The following is an 18,640-nucleotide window of genomic DNA, read 5'->3' as shown; positions in this document are numbered from 1 at the left end:
TCCTGTAATGTTCCCATCCATCTTTGCTCCGTGAATATCATAATCTCTCTCTGTGGCTGGGAAATGCCCACCTTGGTTTGGCAGTAGGGTTTGGATCTTTTTGGGCATCTGAACCTTCCTCCACGCCCCTTCCCCTCTCTTTCTTACTGCCCACAGCTCATCAGTCTCCACCACAAGGCAATTCCAGTCCCTGCCTCCTGGTCTCTGCTCTCCTCTAGACCATGCTAGGGGCTGTCACCTACCCGGCATGACACCATTACCCTGCACAGTTGGTAGCCTCACTATTCTCATTCTAGAGGTGAGGACACTGAAGTTCAGAGACGTCCAGTGACTTGTCCAAGGTGACACCCCAGGTAACGTGTAGGACTGGTCTCTGAAATCATGTCCTTAGCCCCCAAGCCCAGGGCTCTCTCCTTTGCAGCCTCCATGGGGTGGGGGCAGCCGTGCTTTCTTCCACTCTCCCAGGGAGTGGCTTTATTGAGAAGAGCACAAGCTCCACAGTCGACATAAATGGAGCACTGACTCTGTACCAGGCTTGGCTTGAACTCCTTCAATCCTCACCACACCCTATGCAGTGGGTACCACTACTCTCTTTGGTTTATAGCCAGGGAAACTGAGGCCCAGAGAGATGAGTGACTGATCCGAGTTAACATACCTAGTGGTTGACAGAAGTGTCAACTTGAACCCAGGACCGACAGCTTCAGTGCTGAAGAATGGTGCTGCCTTTCTGAAAGGAAAAGCACAGGTTTGAGAGAGCCATATAGGTCTGGGTTTGAAGCCCCACTTTGCCACGTCTAGCTGGTGCCGTCTCTCTCACCTGGGCCCCTAGATATGCAACGGGGGTGCTGCCCTGCAGTGTTGGGTTGTGTGGACACAAGAGAGGTATCTAGAGATAAAGCTCATTATAAAGTTCTGGCCCTAGGCGCAGGGTAGGGGCTCAGTCAACCCGAGTTCCTTTCTTTTCTTTCTAGGCTTCAGCTAAGGTTCTCCGATCTCAGCCCACGAAGGAAGGATTTTAGATTACAGGAAAGAGGGTGTTCTACTGAAGTTGGAGCTGCTTGTTCCTGGTCCCAGGCAGCTTGCCCTTTTCATCTTCCTGGACCTCGCTCCGAGGGGCTGTGGGAGAGACTGTGCCCTGTGTCTCGCTCTCTGTTTTACAGCCTGAAGTTTAATCTTCTCCCCTCCCTGCCCACCCTGGTGTCCCCTTTCCACCTCCCTAGCACACTGCCCGTGGGTTTCTACCATGGAAAAGCCCTACTGCCTGAACTCCTATCTGCTTCCTGTGGTTAATATTGGGGCAGGTTCTTTGAGTGAGAACATCTGTCTGAGTCACTGTGCCCTCCGTGGCTCCCACTGACTCAGCATTGGGCTTCCCTTCCTGTCCCCATTCCCCCCTCCCACAGGTGAGCTTCTCCCTGCTCCACTCTGACCACCGGCTCCTCCTTTACCAGCCGCTCAGAGCCTCTGAGAGAGGGCAGGGCTCAATTTCAAGGCTCCACTCCTTTTGAGCACCTGCTCTGAACCAGGCCCTGTGCTAAGCATTTTCTGTGCATTATCTTATTTGAGTCTCAAAACATCACTGTGTGGTCACGGTTAGTTACTAACTGTTTCCTCTTGGAGGCTCAGGGAGGTTAAGGAGGTTAATTTACCCCAAATCGCAGAGCTAGGCAGAGCCATGACTCAAACCCATGTCTGGCGGACTCCAGATCCCAGGTTCTTAAACACACTGTCGTGTGCGATATTTGGTCCTGAAGCAGAGGGAAAGACAGACAAGAGTCCTTCTTGCTGGGAGAATTTGAATACCCCATCACACACTCAACTTTGGGGGAAAATTTGGCTCCTGGGCACCCACTTAGAAGTCAAAAGTTGCCCTGGAATTTCCCAGAGACCAAAGAAGGCCACCATGTGTGGGAGGGAGGAAGTGTGAATTTCCAGGGGCCGGAGGGGTTCTCAGTGCTTGGAGTCCAGTGGTGTTGGGCAGTCCAGTGGTGTTCTCCTGTAATCTAAGATCCTTCCTTCGTGGAGGAGTGGTTCTCATCTCCTCGGAGGTCTGGGTTACTTGGACTGGGCTGTTCATTCCCTAGCAGACCTTCACAGAGGGACCTGTGTGTACTCACACTCTACCACCAAGGCTCTCTGGGTAGTAAAAGAGGCAGAAGTGGCAACAAGTATTGGTATGGCTGGTGACAAGGGCTATGGTGGAAGCAGGCAAAGAAGGAAGGCTTTGAGGAAGGCTCTGAAGAAGGGCAAGGACCCACTCTTCCCAAGGTCTCGTGTAGAGTGATGGAAGGTCAGAGAGTGCTGGGTTCAAATCCAGGCTCTGACGCTTCTGACCTAGGGGATCTCCAGCAGATTTTCTCTGAGCTTCAGTTTTGCCATCATGAAATGGGGATAATCCTGTCTACGTCACTGGAGTGTAGTGCCTGGTAAATAAGGCGGGTGTTTTTTTTTTTTTTGATTGATTGATTTTGGGCTGCGTTGGGTCTTCATTGCTGCATGCGAGCAGGGGCTACACTTCGTGGGCTTATTGCGGTGGCTTCTCTGGTTGCAGAGCATGGGCTCCAGGCGCATGGGCTTCAGTAGTTGCAGCACATGGGCTCAGCAGTTTTGGCTCGCGGGCTCTAGAGCGTAGTCTCAATCGTTGTGGTGCACGGGCTTAGTTACTCCACAGCATGTGGGATCTTCCCAGACCAGGGCTCGAACCTGTGTCCCCTACATTGGCAGATGGATTCTTAACCACTGTGCCACCTGGGGACTCCAATAAGGCGGGTTTTAAAGCCCTGAGAGGTATCAGATGCTACTCTCTGTTTCCATTCCCACCTTGTCCTGTCATCAAAAAATACTTGCAGGAACAATCTTCCCAGCAGCCATGGTTGCTGTCAAAGTCAATGGCTTGATCCTCAAGTTAGACAGTAACTCTGAGCTCTACTCTTTTGGCCTGATCACAATCTCTTTTAGATAAGAGATTGAGGTGAATTGGGGGTCACTCCCATACCTCTTCTTAAAAACAAAGCAAAAGAAAACAAAACAAGCAAACAAAAAAAACCCCAAAACTAAAAATGGCGTTACAATGTCAATTGATGGGGAATTGGGAACTTTAACTCACAAAGATGCTACTTACCCCTCAAAACTGGGAGGCTTTACAGGCTGGGTTAAGAACCCAGATTCGAGACCCAGACTATCTAGGTTTGCTTCTTGGCTCCATCATGTTCAAGCTGAATGAACTTGGACACTTTTCTTATAATGCCCAGTATCCTTGCATTGGGCCTTATCTTCCTCAGCTGAGAATGGAGATCCTAAGAGTACTACTAGGGTCTTCCTCCTGGAGAACATGTGAGGCCAATATAAGATAGCATGTGTCAGGAGCTAAGCACAGATCCTGGATTATAGGAAGCTCTCAGAAAACATTAGCCGGTCTGTTACTGCTTGGAAACTGCGGTTTAGCCTTAGAGAGTGGCAGTGCTGGCCGGGACTCTGGGGTTATCTAGATACATGGTTTTCACCTGGGGGGCTCCAGGGTGTGTGGACGTGTCCCAGGAGCCCCTCGTCAGATTCCAGAGAGGAGTAGGCAGGCCCATCTATCCTCTGCCTCTGCCCCTGCCCCCATCTGTTGCATAGCTTGGGGTTCCCCGTAAAAGTTGTTTGGATAAAAGTGTGTGTGTGTGTTGACAGGGTTGGGGGTGGGTGGTTCTATTGTTTTTTTTTTAGAAGTTTGAAATCTACAGATTTGTGTCAGTGATTTCCAGCTCCCTCTACCCCATGAGGACCTTTGACTATTTTTTCATCATGAACTCCATGGTTTGAAGAGTTTGGTCTACCTCCAAACTACATGTATTTAGCAATGACGTTTGAGATTTTTAGCTCTGGTTAAGGTATTTTGGGAAGACCTTTGGCAACACTTACAATTAGGAATCGTCATTGTCTATTTCAGAGTCTGAGAAGAGACTGGGGCCCTAGGCCTGGGACTTGGGTCCCCTCCACTCCTTTTCCTACAGGGGACCACGTCTTCTGAGCACCTTCTATGAGCATCATCTTATTTAACTTTCACAAGCATCCTTTGCTCCGATCTTCATTTTAGACTCAGAGAACAGAGCAAGGAGGCATGGGCGGGGGTTTTTGTTGGTGGTATGTATCACTGCCCAGTATCACTCATTTGATAAATGGTTTTCAAAGTCCCAGCCCACTGAAGCTTTATTTATTTTCTGCATGAAAACTAGAGGTTTGTAGGATCTGTCCACTTTTTTCCAAATCGTCCCAACTCTTCTAAACATTTCACTGTTATTTGGAATTCATTAATTGGTTCCCTATGTTAGCAGAGCTATGCGGGAAGGTACAGATAAGAGAACTGTGTTAAGCCACAAGTGGTCTGTGTTTGATTTCATTACTTGCATCTTCTCCACGATTCCACGCTACAGTTTATTCACACATACACATGAGCATACTCCAAGGAATATATGCTCAGAAACAAGGTCCGCAGCAGAACCCCAGACATATACAGTCCACAACACGTCTGTTCTTCGAGGCATAAACATGGAAGCGGATGCACACACAGAGACGGTCAGATACTCGGACTCTTATATGTATCCAGATACAAAGAACCATAGCTACACAGCATGCACACACATACACGTACACCCTAATTGAAATGAGTTCTCTCTGAAGCCCGTTTGACCAGATGTCTTTGGAAGGAAGAAGGGATATAGGATTTACAAAAAGGAAAATTGCAACGATAACAGGGTAAACTTACATGCTCACTAAACTGGCAAAAAAAAAAAAAAGTTGGAGGGGAGTTGAATAATGACACCCAATGCTGAGGACTACTTTTTATAAAACAAGCGTCTTTATACATTGCCACTAACAAAGAAATGGTCGCTTTTTTGGGAAACATCTTTCTTATCGCTCCAGTAGTCAGATGTGTTTATACTCTCTTTTGCTGTAATTCCACTTCTAGGAAGTTAATCTAAAGAAAAACATCAACAAGAAGAAAATTTGACTTATAGAAAAGTAGCCACAACACAGTTACTTAGGAAATAGTGGTAGCCAGATAAATATCTACAATTAAATCCCGTTATCTCAGTTTGAGGCAATCTTTTCCAGCCACATCACAATGACAATTATGAAGACTAGGGAACATCACAGAAAATATTTATGATAAAGTCAGTGAAAAAGAAGAGCACAAAACTGGGAGTTCACTGTGGATGGGATGAGATGAAGATTTGTCTACAAAGAGCTAAACAATGGAAAGTGAGAAACGAACAGTTCTTTGAGAGAGATATGACTATTATTGATTTGGTTTTTTGTTTGTTTACTTTAATGTTGTTATAATAAAGATTTCTGTTCCCAAAGCTATCTGTAATATAAAAAACCCAATGTAAGCCAGCCTGACAACTGCAGTAAAGATTTAACCCACTCGCGGATAATGGACCCTTAGCAACTCCTATGTTCGAGGGGCTGTATACACAGACATGTGCATCTCTAAGAATGCCATGTGTACATTGGACTTGGTCAGCCTCCCAGCCTCAACCTACAAGAGTCTTAAATGACAAGCTAAGAATTGTCCATGGTGCTTCACAGGCCTAAGGCTCACCTCTGTTATTCTTCCAAGCCCTAAACTTGAATATTTTCAGGTGATCTATTTAATACAAATATCTGAACTTGCAGCTCTTGATCCTTGGAGATAAGACTCCAGTTGGTGAAAAAAGTTATTCAGTAGGGCCAGAGACCAAGTAAGGTCTAGGCTTTCCATGAACTAGCTCTGTGACCTTTGACCAAACTTGTTAGCATTCACTGAAAATTGACCGCTTTGGGTGCTGTGGTGGATGCCCTACACCAGAGGTCCTCAACCTTCAGGAGCGCCAGAATCACCTGGAGGGGGTTTCTTGTTGATACAGAGGTTACTGGGCCTCACACCCTGTGATAAGACTCAGTAGGAGTGGAGTGGGGCCCAGGAATTTGCATTCTAACAAGCTGCCAAGTGATGTTGAAGCTGCTGACCCAGTGTGGAGGGCCACTTGCTCTACATAGATTTTGCTCAAAATAACCTTGCAAATGAAGGGCCTTAAATATTACTCCCATGAACTAAGAGGATAGAGAACTTGAGTGACTTAATCTTGGTAATAAGATTACCTCCTGCTCTTTCAAGAACTGAAATATGGAATTGATGAGACAATCCAGATACTAGTCATTTGCTCTGATGTGAATACCAACACACGCGCGCGCACACACACATACACACACACACACACACACACACACACACACACACACACACACACACACACACACACACACACACATATATCTTCCCCTCTATTATGGAGACCCACTGCCAGCCTGCCTTCTTTTTCAGTATGAACTATCTCCAGGGGTCAGTTTCCTGTTTGTTTTTTGTTTTGTTTTTCAGTCAATGAGAATGAACTGACTTAGATGGTCAACTTAGAAACTTAGATGGTCAACTTAGAAACATGCATGGTTCCTGCTGTCACCAGGGATCCTCAGCAAAGTGACAGCAGGCACTGCTAGTGACTCCGCAGATGACCCAGGCTTTGTGGTCTCAGGCTTATCAGTGTATCCACTGTGCTGCCTGGGTGAGCTGGGTGCTGCGGACATGCAGAAGAGCTACTGCTTTGCAGCTGTGTGCCAGCAGTCCATCTCTGTGCATCTCAGCTGTAGTATGAGGAAAATAACACTGACCTTCATCAGGTAGTGGTGAGGGTTCAATGAGCTGGCCGTGTAAAGAGCACAGACTGGTACCCAACAGAGATTTTCCTGGGCCTTGATGAAATGGCTCCAAACTTGACATAAAAGAGTAAAAGGGTGAAAATAGCCAGAACACTTCTGGTTGAAACACAAAAAAACAACAAAAAAAAGAGAGGGGAGCCTTTCTTAACCAGATACCATGGCTCATTACGGTCAATGCAGGGATAAAGTAGGTGACCAATAAAAAGAAAGTCCATAAACAGAACCACGTATGTAGGATGCTATGGTATGTGATATGGCTTGTATGTCACATCAATTCAAAAATTAGGCCTGGAAAAATGGCAGTCCATATGGAAGAGAAGATTAAATTGGATCTTACACCATATGCAAAAATCAACTGCAGATGGTTAAATGTTAAAAATACGCCCCTGGGGCTTCCCTGGTGGCACAGTGGTTGAGAGTCTGCCTGCTAATGCAGGGGACACGGGTTCGATCCCTGGTCTGGGAGGATCCCACGTGCCGCGGAGCAACTAGGCCCGTGAGCCACAACCACTGAGCCTGCGCGTCTGGAGCCTGTGCTCCGCAACAAGAGAGGCCGCGACAGTGAGAGGCCCGCGCACTGCGGTGAAGAGTGGCCCCGCTTGCCACAACTAGAGAAAGCCCTCACACAGAAACGAAGACCCAACACAGCCAAAATTAATTAATTAATTAATAAACTCCTACCCCCAACATCTTCTTAAAAAAAATACGCCCCTGAAAATTTTAATAGAAAACCTTAATAGAAATATCTTTTGAACTTTGGAGAAGGGAAAGATTTCTTAAACAAGATACGAAAATGTTGACTCTAAAAGAAAAGAATGATACATTTTCTGTATTAGAATTAAGAGTTTTCTTTCTTAAAAAGACAACTTGAAAATAAGCTACAGGTACTTCCCTGGTGGTTCAGTGGTTAAGACTCCACGCTCCCAGTGCAGGGGGCCTGGGTTCGATCCCTGGTCAGGGAACTAGATCCTACATGCTGCAACTAAGACCGGCGCAGCCAAATAAAGAAAGAAAGAAAAAAGAAAATAAGCTACAAATCGTAGACTATATGGCAATCCACATCCTAACAAAGGATTATATAAGAATGTATCAAGAGCTCCTTGATATCTGTGAGAGACTCTATTCTTGTTTAAAATGATTCAGAATATATTGTCCTACATCATTGGCTTTGTGCTTGGCCATGTAACTTCCTTGAGCCAACAGAATGTGAGCAGATAGGACATGTGTCATAGCTTAGCAGAAGCTTTAAAAGCATTGCAAGTTTCTTTTTCCTGGATCCTCTGCCAGGAGAATGACATATCCTAAACAAGAGCTGTTCCTTTAGCCTGAGCCCAGGAGTGGGAAGATATGGGGCAAGGAGCTGACCCACAGGTTGGAGCAGAGATGCAACTGACCTGCAGACTTGAGAGCAAAAAGGAATGTTTCTTGTTATAAGCCACCGATTTGGGGGATGAGGTGGGGGGGGTTGTTATGGTAGCGAAAGCTGACCAATATGGAAACTAATACCTAGCAGTGGGGTGCTGTGCTACCCAAAGAATAAAATGTGTGGTTTTGGCTTTGGGGCTGAGTGGCAGGCAGGGAAGTAACTACTATAGGGGTTGGAAAACCAGCAAGCTATGTAATGTAATAGTTAAACATTTGGAAAAACTGTCACGTGATCATTCGGAAGGCAGAAAATATACTTACCGAATTTATGGCTTTGGGAGAAGAAGTTTTGGGACAGAATGTTGTTGGTGTGAGTTACTTGTTACTAAGTACATTTCATCAGATACAAGAAAGAGGTGACAGCAGATAAGACTGGCTCATTTTCAAGCAGAATTGAAAGAGAACATAGAAAGTGTAGAAATTGTAGAGTTTGAATGATGGAAAGGTGCAATCATCTGTTATGTCAACCTCTGCAGCCTGCAAAATATTCTCAAAATAGAAACTAGCTTTAGGGGCAATATCAAAACAAAGGCATGACTTGGGGTCAAGACCAAATCAAGAACATGACTGTTACTCCCTTTGTTAAGACCTCTGAGGAGATTTAGATAGTCCCAGGGAATCCTGCCAGTTGGACAACGTCACTTCTTAGAAAAGAAACTGAATCTCATTAATCCTGATAGCGTCCAAATACTTGGAGTTATATCTAGAGAAGGACGGAGAGGCATGTCTCAAAGCGCATGTTGTGGCCACTGACACTTGAATTGGCTACTGACCTTTCACAAAAAGTTTTTGAGAGTTCCATCACCGAAAGTGCTGCTGGTCTGGATTGAATAAGACTGACGCTTTAGGACATAAAACGGTCTCGAGCCCCAGACTTTACAGGCAGGAAGCAGACTGATGATATTGATAAGAAAAACACAGACACCCAGAAGAAAAATGATGAAAAACAGGAACAGATATTTCACAGAAGAGGGCACACTTAATGATTGATGTGATGGACAAGTGAAGAAATGTTTAACCTCATTACTGTTCAGGGCAATGCAAATCCAGACAAGAAAGAGATCGCAATTCAAAGTAATTTGACTAGCAAAAACGGGAAACTCTGATGATATCAAGTGTTGGAGAGAACATGGATCTACATGATCTCTTACACATGGTTGGTATCTTCAGGCAGCTACTTTAGAAAATGATTGAAAGTTTACTCAAAACAGTGACTATCCTAAACCAGCAATTGCACTTTTTCATATAGACATAGTAGAAGTCTTGCTCGTACAAAAATGTTCATAGCTGCACTGTTTACAATGGCGAAAATCTGGGAAAAACCTCAAATGCCCATCAAGAGAGAGTGGATGAATAAATAGGAGCATACTTAACCAATGGAATATTATACAGCAGTTAAAATGAACTGCATTGGCACAGTCTGTAATATGGATATATATATTAATAGAATACTACTGGCCAAAAAGTAAGTGCCTACAATTATAAACACTATGATACTCTTTATAAAGTAAAAATATATATAGTTTTAGAAACACACAGAGATTAAGATAAGCAAGGGAATTTGGGTTGTTGGTTACCTTGAGTTGAAGGAGTCAGGAAAAATAATATAGAGGGAAAATATGATTAGAAGCAGGTTATTGTCAAGGTTCTAGCTTTTGTTTGGAGTGGTGGTTCACATGGGTTTGTGGCATTATCAAGAAGAGCTAGAACTTTAAAAAAGAGGGATTGTTTTGATTGCTTTTTTAAACATTTATTTATTTATTTAATTTCTTTGGCTGTGTCAAGTCTTAGTTGCGGCATGCGGGATCTTCATTGTGGCATGAGGGATCTTTTGTTGTGGCGTATGGGCTCTTCATTGCAGTTCACGGGCTTCTCTCTAGTTGTTTTGCATGGGCTCCAGAATGCGTGGGCTCAGTAGTTGCGATACATGGGCTTAGTTGCCCCGTGGCAAGTGGGATCTTAGTTCCCCGTCCAGGGATTGAACCTGCGTTCCCTGCACTGGAAGACGAATTCTTAACTACTGGCCCACCAGGGAAGTCCCTTGATTGCTTTTTTATATTTTATTTTGTTTTTAATTGAAGTATAGTTGATTTATAATGTTGTGTTAGTTTCAAGTGTACAGTAAAGTGATTCAGTTATACATTTATATAAATGTGTGTGTATGTATATATGATTGTTTTTATTTAAGTCATAGACTATTAGAGTTAAAAGCATCCTTAGAAGTCAGTTAGTTCTACTTCCTTATTTCCCAAATGAGAAAACTGAGGACCAGATTGGAGAAGTGACTGACCCAAGTTACACAATTCCTGAGCGATGCAACCCAGCCTGCTCCTCTTGTAATCCTCCTACCTCAGTACTGACACGCTGAAGCCAAGGCTTCATCCTCTTTTACTCTGCCCCACATCTAACCCATCCATCAGTTCTGCTCCGCTCTGACACACCTGGGTCCATCTGCTTTGCACAGTGCCCACCCCACCCCACCCCCAGGAGCCAAAGCCAGCCTCATCTCCCACCTGGACTTCAGCCAGTGCCTCCTGACTGATCCTCCTACATTCTCTCTTACTCTCCAAAACACCTGTTTCCTGTACAACTGAGAGAGGAATCTTTTTTTTAAAAAAAAAAAAAGTTCTTATCTCTGAATTTCTCAGCTGTCTTCCCAAAGCACTTAGAATAAAATTCAGACTCGTAATGGCCTCCCAGGCTTCACCTGAGCTGGTCCCTGCCTTCCTCTCAGGCTTCATTTCCTACCATTGCGCCCCAAGTTTAATACGCCACTCTCACTTTCTTTCTGGAATATTCCAGGCTGGTCTCTGCATGTAGCAGATGCTGCCAGTAGCCAGCTCACATGCCTTAGCTAGGCCTTCCGTCTCAGTGCACATAAGCTGCCTTCAGCCATGGAAGATCACTCTGTCCATGAGCAGGACAGGACAGAAGTGCCGGGGAGCAGGCCTCACCAGTGAGAGACAGGAAGTAGAGTATAAATACCCCAACTCCCTTGCTCCTAGGTGAGATAACTCAGCTGTGTCTCAGCTGTGTGCTCTGTACTGTTTCCCAAAGTGTCCCTGGGGAGCCGGCCCCACGACTCACAAAGGAGCTGGCCTGATAACAGTTCTTTATCAAGTCCTTGTTTTGCTCTCCTGTTCCCTTACTCATCTTTCCTGCACCTCCCAAATAGATTACTTTCTTTAAATCTTTGTCTTGGGTCTTATTCAGAGGGTAGTGTTAAGATACCACATTAGGCCTTTGCACTCACCATTCTCTCTGCCTAGAATATTCTACCCCTCCAGGTCTCAGCTCAAATGCCAACTCTTTAATCTCCCTTCTGGTCATATCCCATTGTTATATGTCTTCATTGACTTATCCTATTAGAAATTATCTTGTTTATATAATTAACTGAAAAATTATGTCTCTCCCAGGGGGTTAGCTCTACAAGGCAAGTGCCTTGTGTATCTTGGTTCCCAGCACATGGGAGAGTGATTGGCACATAGTAGGCACCCTTTAAATATCTGTTGACTTAGTTAATGAGTATTTTTTGCCGGGAGGGATGTCAAATACTGCATCAAGAGTAAGATTTACAGTAGCTGTTTGAATATATGCATTTCTAATTGTCAGACAAATTGCTGGCATGTAAATGGATACTGCAATTGTGTTTTTGAGTGGTTGATTCTCTTTAGTGAGTTACCCTGTTTCCAACTACTTTAAAGTGCTCTCAGTTGTTGTGCTAATTACAAATCCTGATAAACTCTCCATTAACGTGTATCTTCGAAGTACCTTCAACGCGATAATACTGTTAGAAGGATTTATATATGGTTGGAAGTAAGAGAACCACATTTATTTAATAACAGTCTTAAATTCAGCTCGCCTTTCCACTGATGTACCTGAATAAGTGCAACTGGACTACACTTACCTGCTTGCTTATTTACACAGGTGGGATGTTGGCAGAGGCTTGCCCTGGGGAAGTAGAGATGTGGAGGCCAGAAAGAAATTCCATACACAGTCTTGGAGAAAACTCATTTCTTATGTGGCCTTGGCCCATCTCATGCTCACCTGGCATAAACCTGCTTCAGCATGGGACAAGCAGTCTTTGGACCCATAGGGCCCAACCCTTTCCTGGGGCATTTGGGTGGAGGCATGTGTGTGTGTGTGTGTGTGTGTGTGTGTGTGTGTGTGTGTGTGTGTGTGTGTGTGTGTGTGTGTGTGTGTGTGGTGTTAATTTCTGTGCACCTTGATTTCCTCATTTGTCAAATATGTGTGTGTGTGTGTGTGTGTGTGTGTAGTGTTAATTTCTGTGCACCTTGATTTCCTCATTTGTCAAATATATAGATTTATAGTAACTATTCCATACCTTGTTGTGAAGCTTAAATGAACACATGGGTGTAAGGGACCAAAGAAGCCACAAATAGTTGTGAACACATAAGGGACTATTTTTGTAACTGTTGTTGGAGACAGTCCTGTCTATGTGGGACATGGGACATGACTCAGTAGTCAAGTTGTAGCTGCTAGGCCCCATGAAACGGCCTGAACATTATGGAAGAATGCAAAACTCAGTCTCAGAGTTGGGATGAGACATTGTGGAAAGGCAGGATTTTCAGACTCCTGGAAGGTTGTACAGTTAGGAAAATGGCCTGAGGGGGCTGGGACTGCCTAAGGGAACTTCTTAGCCCGTGTGTGTGTGTGTGTGTGTGTGTGTGTGTGTGTGTGTGAGAGAGAGAGAGAGAGAGAGAGAGAGAGAGAGCGCGCGCGCGTGTGTGGATCTGAATGTGAAGGCTTAGATTTTAGGTAAAAACACAGGGTAGATGAGGTTAAAGTCTCAGGATAATGAAGCAGGACCTGATGGGGCCTTCCTGGGACAGCCCTCCCCATGTCCTGGCCTGCCTCTTGTTTGTGGAAAAGCTTTCGTCTCCCAGGCCTCTGCTGGTCACAAAAGGGTGGCTCAAGAGTTAATGATTGGAAGAATGTGAACATGTATAACAAAAGACTGCAGTTGGGTCAGGAGAACAGGTAATAATTTAAACAATAGATCAGCCATACAGTAGAGTCATAGAATCTTTAGTTCTTCCCTGAAGAACATAAATGACAGTACCTGACACACATTCCTGAGCTGTTTCACAGATACTAAAACCCCCACCAGATGGAAGGAGTTAACTGCATGATGACCATGTACATGTAGCCCCCAGACCAGTTGGAACCAGAAGGTTGATGATGTTGACTCCAGAATGCATCACCACCATCAGTCAGAAGGATGTCTACGAGCTGATCAAGCACTTCACAACTCTCTCCCCCTGTCTTTGAAAACCTTTCCCCAAAAGCCAGTGGAGACTTCAGGCCTTTTGAGCATTAGCCACCCATACTCTTTGCTTGGCCTTGCAATAAATGCTGCACTGTCCTTCACCACAACCCAGCATCAATAGCTTGGCTTTACTGCATTTGGATGAATGGACCCAAGTTTGGTTCGGTAGCATCAGGTTCCACTGAGACATGGGCCAGCTCATTAGTTTACCTACACATTCTTCAGCAGGATCATATGCCTGTGTTAAACCAGGTCTAGACTCAGAGTCTGGACAGGAAGGCAGTCTCAGGAACAGACAAATTACATTATAAGGCAGTCCGTGCAAGCACAGAGGGAAAAGCACAGTGCCTGGGATCCAGGGAAGACGGAGGATTGGGAGAAACAAGAGAAGGATTCACAGAGGAGGTGATTTTGAACAAGAGTGGAACTTACCACATGAAAAAACAGTTGAAGTTTATTCCCCTTAAAGAAAGGAGCATGTGCAAAGACCAGGATGTGTCTGGCAGAAGGGTGTGGAATCCAGTCTAGGGGCACAGAGTGTATATATGGGGTTACAGGTGGTGTAGGTTGTGGCCAGATTAGGTGGTAGATTGCAGGACAAGCTAAGATGTTGGGCAGCACCCAGGGGTGAGTCTCTACCAAGAGGTGGTGCAGAGTACTGTTTCAGGATTGAAGCCAGACTGTCTGCATTGTAATCCCACCTTCCCAGCGACTAGCTGAGTAATCTTGGACAACTTCTCTGTGCCTTGGTTTCCTCATCTGTACAATGGGTGTTAATAATAATAACTACTTCCAGGACCATGAGGAAGACTAGACAGCTGAACACACATGAAGTGCTTAGAGTAGCTTGACACACATGAAGTGCACAACGTAACGTTAGCTAATAACCGCTGTTATTCCACGGAGGGCCAGGGGAACCTCAAGATTAAGGGATGAACAGGGGACCAGGAACCTCTAACCAAGTCTCAGAAGTAACAGCAGAGTGGTTGGAGGAAGACTATGAGGGCCACCTGTCATAGAAGCCATGGCAAGAGGATGTTTCCAGAAGGAAGGGTCAACAGGGTCAAGGGTGCCGAGATGTCAGGCAAGATGACAGCCAAGGGTGCCATGGATTTAGCAACAAGGAGGTCACCGTTGACTTCAGCCATTGCAGTTTTGGTGACGTGGTAGAGACAGAGGCCAGTTTGCAGTATATTGAACACATGGGTTGGGAGGAACGGGGGAGAGTGGCGCCAACTCTTCCAGCTGTTTGGCTAGGAAGGGACGCAAGTGAGAGGCAGCAGAGGTAGAGGGACGGTGAGGTCGATAACCATGTGCTTTGCCAAATACCCACTGCATCCCGCCATTGTCTCCTATGAGGTTCACAATCTCCGGTCAGCTAAGCAGGAGAAAGAGCAGAAAATGTAAGTCATAAATGAGGACACGTGTATAGACAGATCAAGAATGGCAGAGCTGGGAGAAAGGCCGGCTACCCATTTCCTCTCCCTTTTCATGATGTGATTGTGGGCAAGGGGGGACCGGGCAAGAGGGTGGAGGATGCTCAGTGCCATCTACCTGCTTTACCACACCTGGATGTAAAGGACCTATCTCTTGAAGGTGGATGGAGGAGGTGGCAGAAAAGGTTGGTGACAGATTCCTTTAAACTAACATACGCTGGGTGCCCAATATGTCCCATCCTACTGAATCACATGATATCCAGGTGGTAGGAGAAATATTTGGTTGAAATTGGTTCCAGCTAGAAACAGGAGGCAAGATGGCTCCCACATCAGCAGAGGCAACACTGTCTATTTTTCACTCCTGCCCCTCTCTGCAATCCCTTCTCTGACATTTTAGATAGGTCTGGTCTTTCTTTGACTCTGCAGCTGGGGAGTTGTGGGTGGGAGTGGCTTGGAGGTTGATGTGTCACTTAAAGCAGCAATGATTGTGGGAAGTAAAATGCATCCTTCTGATTTGTTTGGGAAATGTCTTTATGTCAAGGACTTTGGAACGATAAAACCATAATGGTGGGATTTTGGAAAATCATTTTCCAAACCAGGGCACAGTAGACCCAAAGTGGGATATTTCAAGGAGAAAACCAATGGATGCCTGTCCAACATGAAGCAGAAACATGGCAGGAGGGCTGAGAGGGGCAGGGCAGCCTTCATGGCATATGACTTGTGCAGACTCTGCTGTTGCATGCTTGAAATTTTTAGTTTTTAAACAAGACCCCTCATTTTATTTTGCACTGGACCCTGCAAATTATGTGAACCTCCTGGTCAGGGCCGCATGCTTGGTGGAACACATGGACTGCAGACTTCAGCTAGGTCTGGCAGGCAGCAGCCCTGACTTCAGATGCTCCCCGCGTGAACCTGGCTCCTGAAACTCACCCACCCTTGGGAAAGCTGGGCCAGCCAGCGGGAGTTGAGGAAGAACCTGGCCAATTTGCAGTCAGCTCTTAAAGAGCAGCTGTAAAGATGCGTCAGACAAACCGAGCAGGGAGGGAGGAAACACAGAACAGTCCTGGAAACCACGATAATGAGCAGGGCTCTGTGCTGTAAGCCTTCTGACACATTTCCATATTTAGTCCTCACAATGGTCCTAGTATAGAGGCACTGGGATCCCAGTTTTAGGGATAATGACCCAGAGGTTCAGGAAGATGATCAGAATTGATGGTGCTGGTAAGCGGTGACCTGGATTAAAATACAGGGTCTGGATCCCAAGTTCAGTGCTTTTCCTATTACACTAGAGGATAGAGGTGAAGGCCAGGGAACCCGGATGTCCAAGCTGTGCTGGCTAGCACATCCCAGGCCCGGCTCCAGTTCTGAGCTAAATGCACTCTCTGTGACCAGTTCAGCTCACTCCAGAGCCCATGAAGCCAGACCTGGCAGTGGAGGTGTCTCTTTGGGTGGCCAGCTCTAAGCTGAGCCTGAGAGCCTGGCCTAAAGGGCAATGAAGGAAGAGCATCCCTGCTCAGGCTCCCCTGGGCTCCCAGAGCTGTGGCCCCAAGATGAACTGGGAAGTTGGTGGTGAGCAGAGGTGGGACCCAGGCGTCCACCTACTACCTCAGGGGAAGAGGGCTCCTCAGGGGACTTTCCTAGCAGCATGTGGGCGTGTTTGCTGAATCATGGGTGACCTTGTTGGTGTTGGTGGGTATATTTTGGGGTCAAACTGTTGCCACTTCCTGCCCCTGCGTCCTTGCTCTGTTGGGTGGACAAGCTGGGGCTTTTTTCTTCTACCATTCCCTGCAAAGTTGGCATCGTGCCCTGGCCTCCAGGTGGGCTGCAGGAACCCTGCAGGGCTTTCCAGCATCCCAGGGGCCCTGATCATGCCCAGCTTCTCTCTCTGACCACAGCCCAGCTCTCTGGTCCTGAGCATAAAGCCAGAAAACCACAGAGAAGGAGCCTGTCTGGGAGTTAAGGTGGGTTATCTTCAGGGCTCTGTCACGGGGTCCCCATGTGACAACTCGCTTTTCCTTTCTGGGCTTCCGGCTCCTCAGCTGTAACGTGAGATGGCCCACCCCAATTGTCCTGAGTGTCCTGCTGAGCGCTGGGGGGATGTGGCACACACCTGACCCTCGCTGACTCCCCGAATACACCCACAGAGACTTGGCAATGTGGCTATTTTTGGTCCAGGGCCGAATGGCTCAAGAACCACAAAACTGAGGCTACAAAACATTCTGAATCTAAGCCTGTGAGTTGCCTATCGGGCTTCTTTGAGTTTCTGGCTTCCTGGGAGCTTTCTAAGTTTCAGATGACCCTGGCTCCTAGGGTGGGTGGGATCTAAATGCCTCAGGGACTTGGATCAGCCCTTATTAGGCTCTTTGCCCTCTATCCTCATCAGAAAGGGCAGGGAGCCCTCCCCAGCAGGCTCTCTCAGTACAACAGGCCTGATCCGGAAGGCCAGATCCACCTCGGATGGACGAGGGGGCTGTTTAGGGTGTAGATTGTGGGCAGGGCTCTATCTGCCCTTAGGGACCCAGAATATCATTTCATGCCAAACCAGAGAAGGTCTCAGTAGCCATCCAGGCTAGAGGGAAGTGGTGGGATTGGATTATCTGGGGAGCCCTTTCGATATACTCCAACTACCTTGAACTCAGAATACAAAGGTCCGCAGTGAGGTTCAAGCACATGTCTTTGGATAAAAGCTTCCCAAATGATCCTAATATGAATCCCATTTCCAGGTAAAGAGTCACTGATTTAGGCCAGCTTGCCCACGTTTTAGGTGGGAGAACTGATGCCCAGAGGCAGGAAGTAACCTGCTCAAGGTCCCACAGAAAATGAGCGGCAGAGCTCAGAAATCCTAATTTTTCACCCTCTTTCTACAGAACCCCACCTCTGTCACCTCTCCTGGATTCCTTCAAACTTCCCAGTCTGACTGCCTGCTTCCAGTCACTGTGTCCTGCAGCCCCTAGCACAAGCCCTCAGCACAAACCACACATCTGGCCACACCCCTGTCGCAAGCAAAAGATTGGCCTTCCCTCCACTAACAGCAAGCTTAGGTCCCAAGGTCTGAGCCCAGAAACAGGATCTTGTGAAACCCAGCCCAGGTCCTCCTGGCTCCATTTCCAGCCCCTCTCTGCAGGCCTTCCTCACCCCCGCATGCCCTGAAGACATCAGCCTCCACACCAGCTATTAGCATGCCATCAAACAATTGTTTGATTCTCCTTAAGAGATACAGCACGTTTCGTTTTCACACAAGCCTATGAGCGGGTATCATTATTATCCCTGTTTGGAGATGAGGCTGGGAGGTTAAGAAAGGGAAAGAAGTCCCGCCAGTGGTGTACAGAGGAGCTGGGCCTGGGGGCCAGGCAGAGCCCACCCTTATAACCACACACAATGTACCATCCAGGCCCCTGCCCAGGGGAAATTCCACCTTCATCCTTCCAGGCCCAGCCAGTATTCCACATTGTAGCCCAGTGAGCTCTCCGCTCCCCTAGTGGGGGCGTGTGCAGAGTCTAGTCTGCATATTATAGCAGCCTTGACCATCTGTGCCCGCTTACTGGTTTGCGTATCTGTTTCCCTCTGGAGGCCCTGACTCTGTGGTCAGCTCTCCTCTCTCACCTGACTGCCCATGCACAAAGTGGGCCCTCAGAAGATGTTTCCTGAATGAATGAGTGAAGGAATGAATGAATGACCACATCAGGAACTGAGACCTGTCACCAGCATCCTGTGTGTGGAATGGTGCCCATCAGCACAGTCGGAAAAT

At 46.6% G+C, this 18,640-nt stretch overlaps 1 protein-coding gene and 1 long non-coding RNA gene across 2 annotated transcripts in view; one reads left to right on the top strand and one right to left on the bottom strand.

Annotated features, from left to right (window-relative positions):
* LOC117309526 (AP-2 complex subunit beta-like) overlaps positions 1–18,640 on the top strand; it is a 75,324-nt gene that overhangs the window by 49,009 nt on the left and 7,675 nt on the right.
* Positions 4,811–7,730, bottom strand: LOC117309630 (uncharacterized). Its single transcript, XR_004523943.2, has 2 exons — positions 6,694–7,730; positions 4,811–4,960 (listed from the first exon to the last, which is right to left on the bottom strand). It is a non-coding gene; the product is annotated as an uncharacterized lncRNA (long non-coding RNA).

The sequence above is a fragment of the Tursiops truncatus genome, chromosome 20 (assembly GCF_011762595.2).
Source record: "Tursiops truncatus isolate mTurTru1 chromosome 20, mTurTru1.mat.Y, whole genome shotgun sequence".
Lineage (NCBI taxonomy): Eukaryota > Metazoa > Chordata > Mammalia > Artiodactyla > Delphinidae > Tursiops > Tursiops truncatus.
This window is presented reverse-complemented; position numbering and strand designations above follow the sequence as displayed.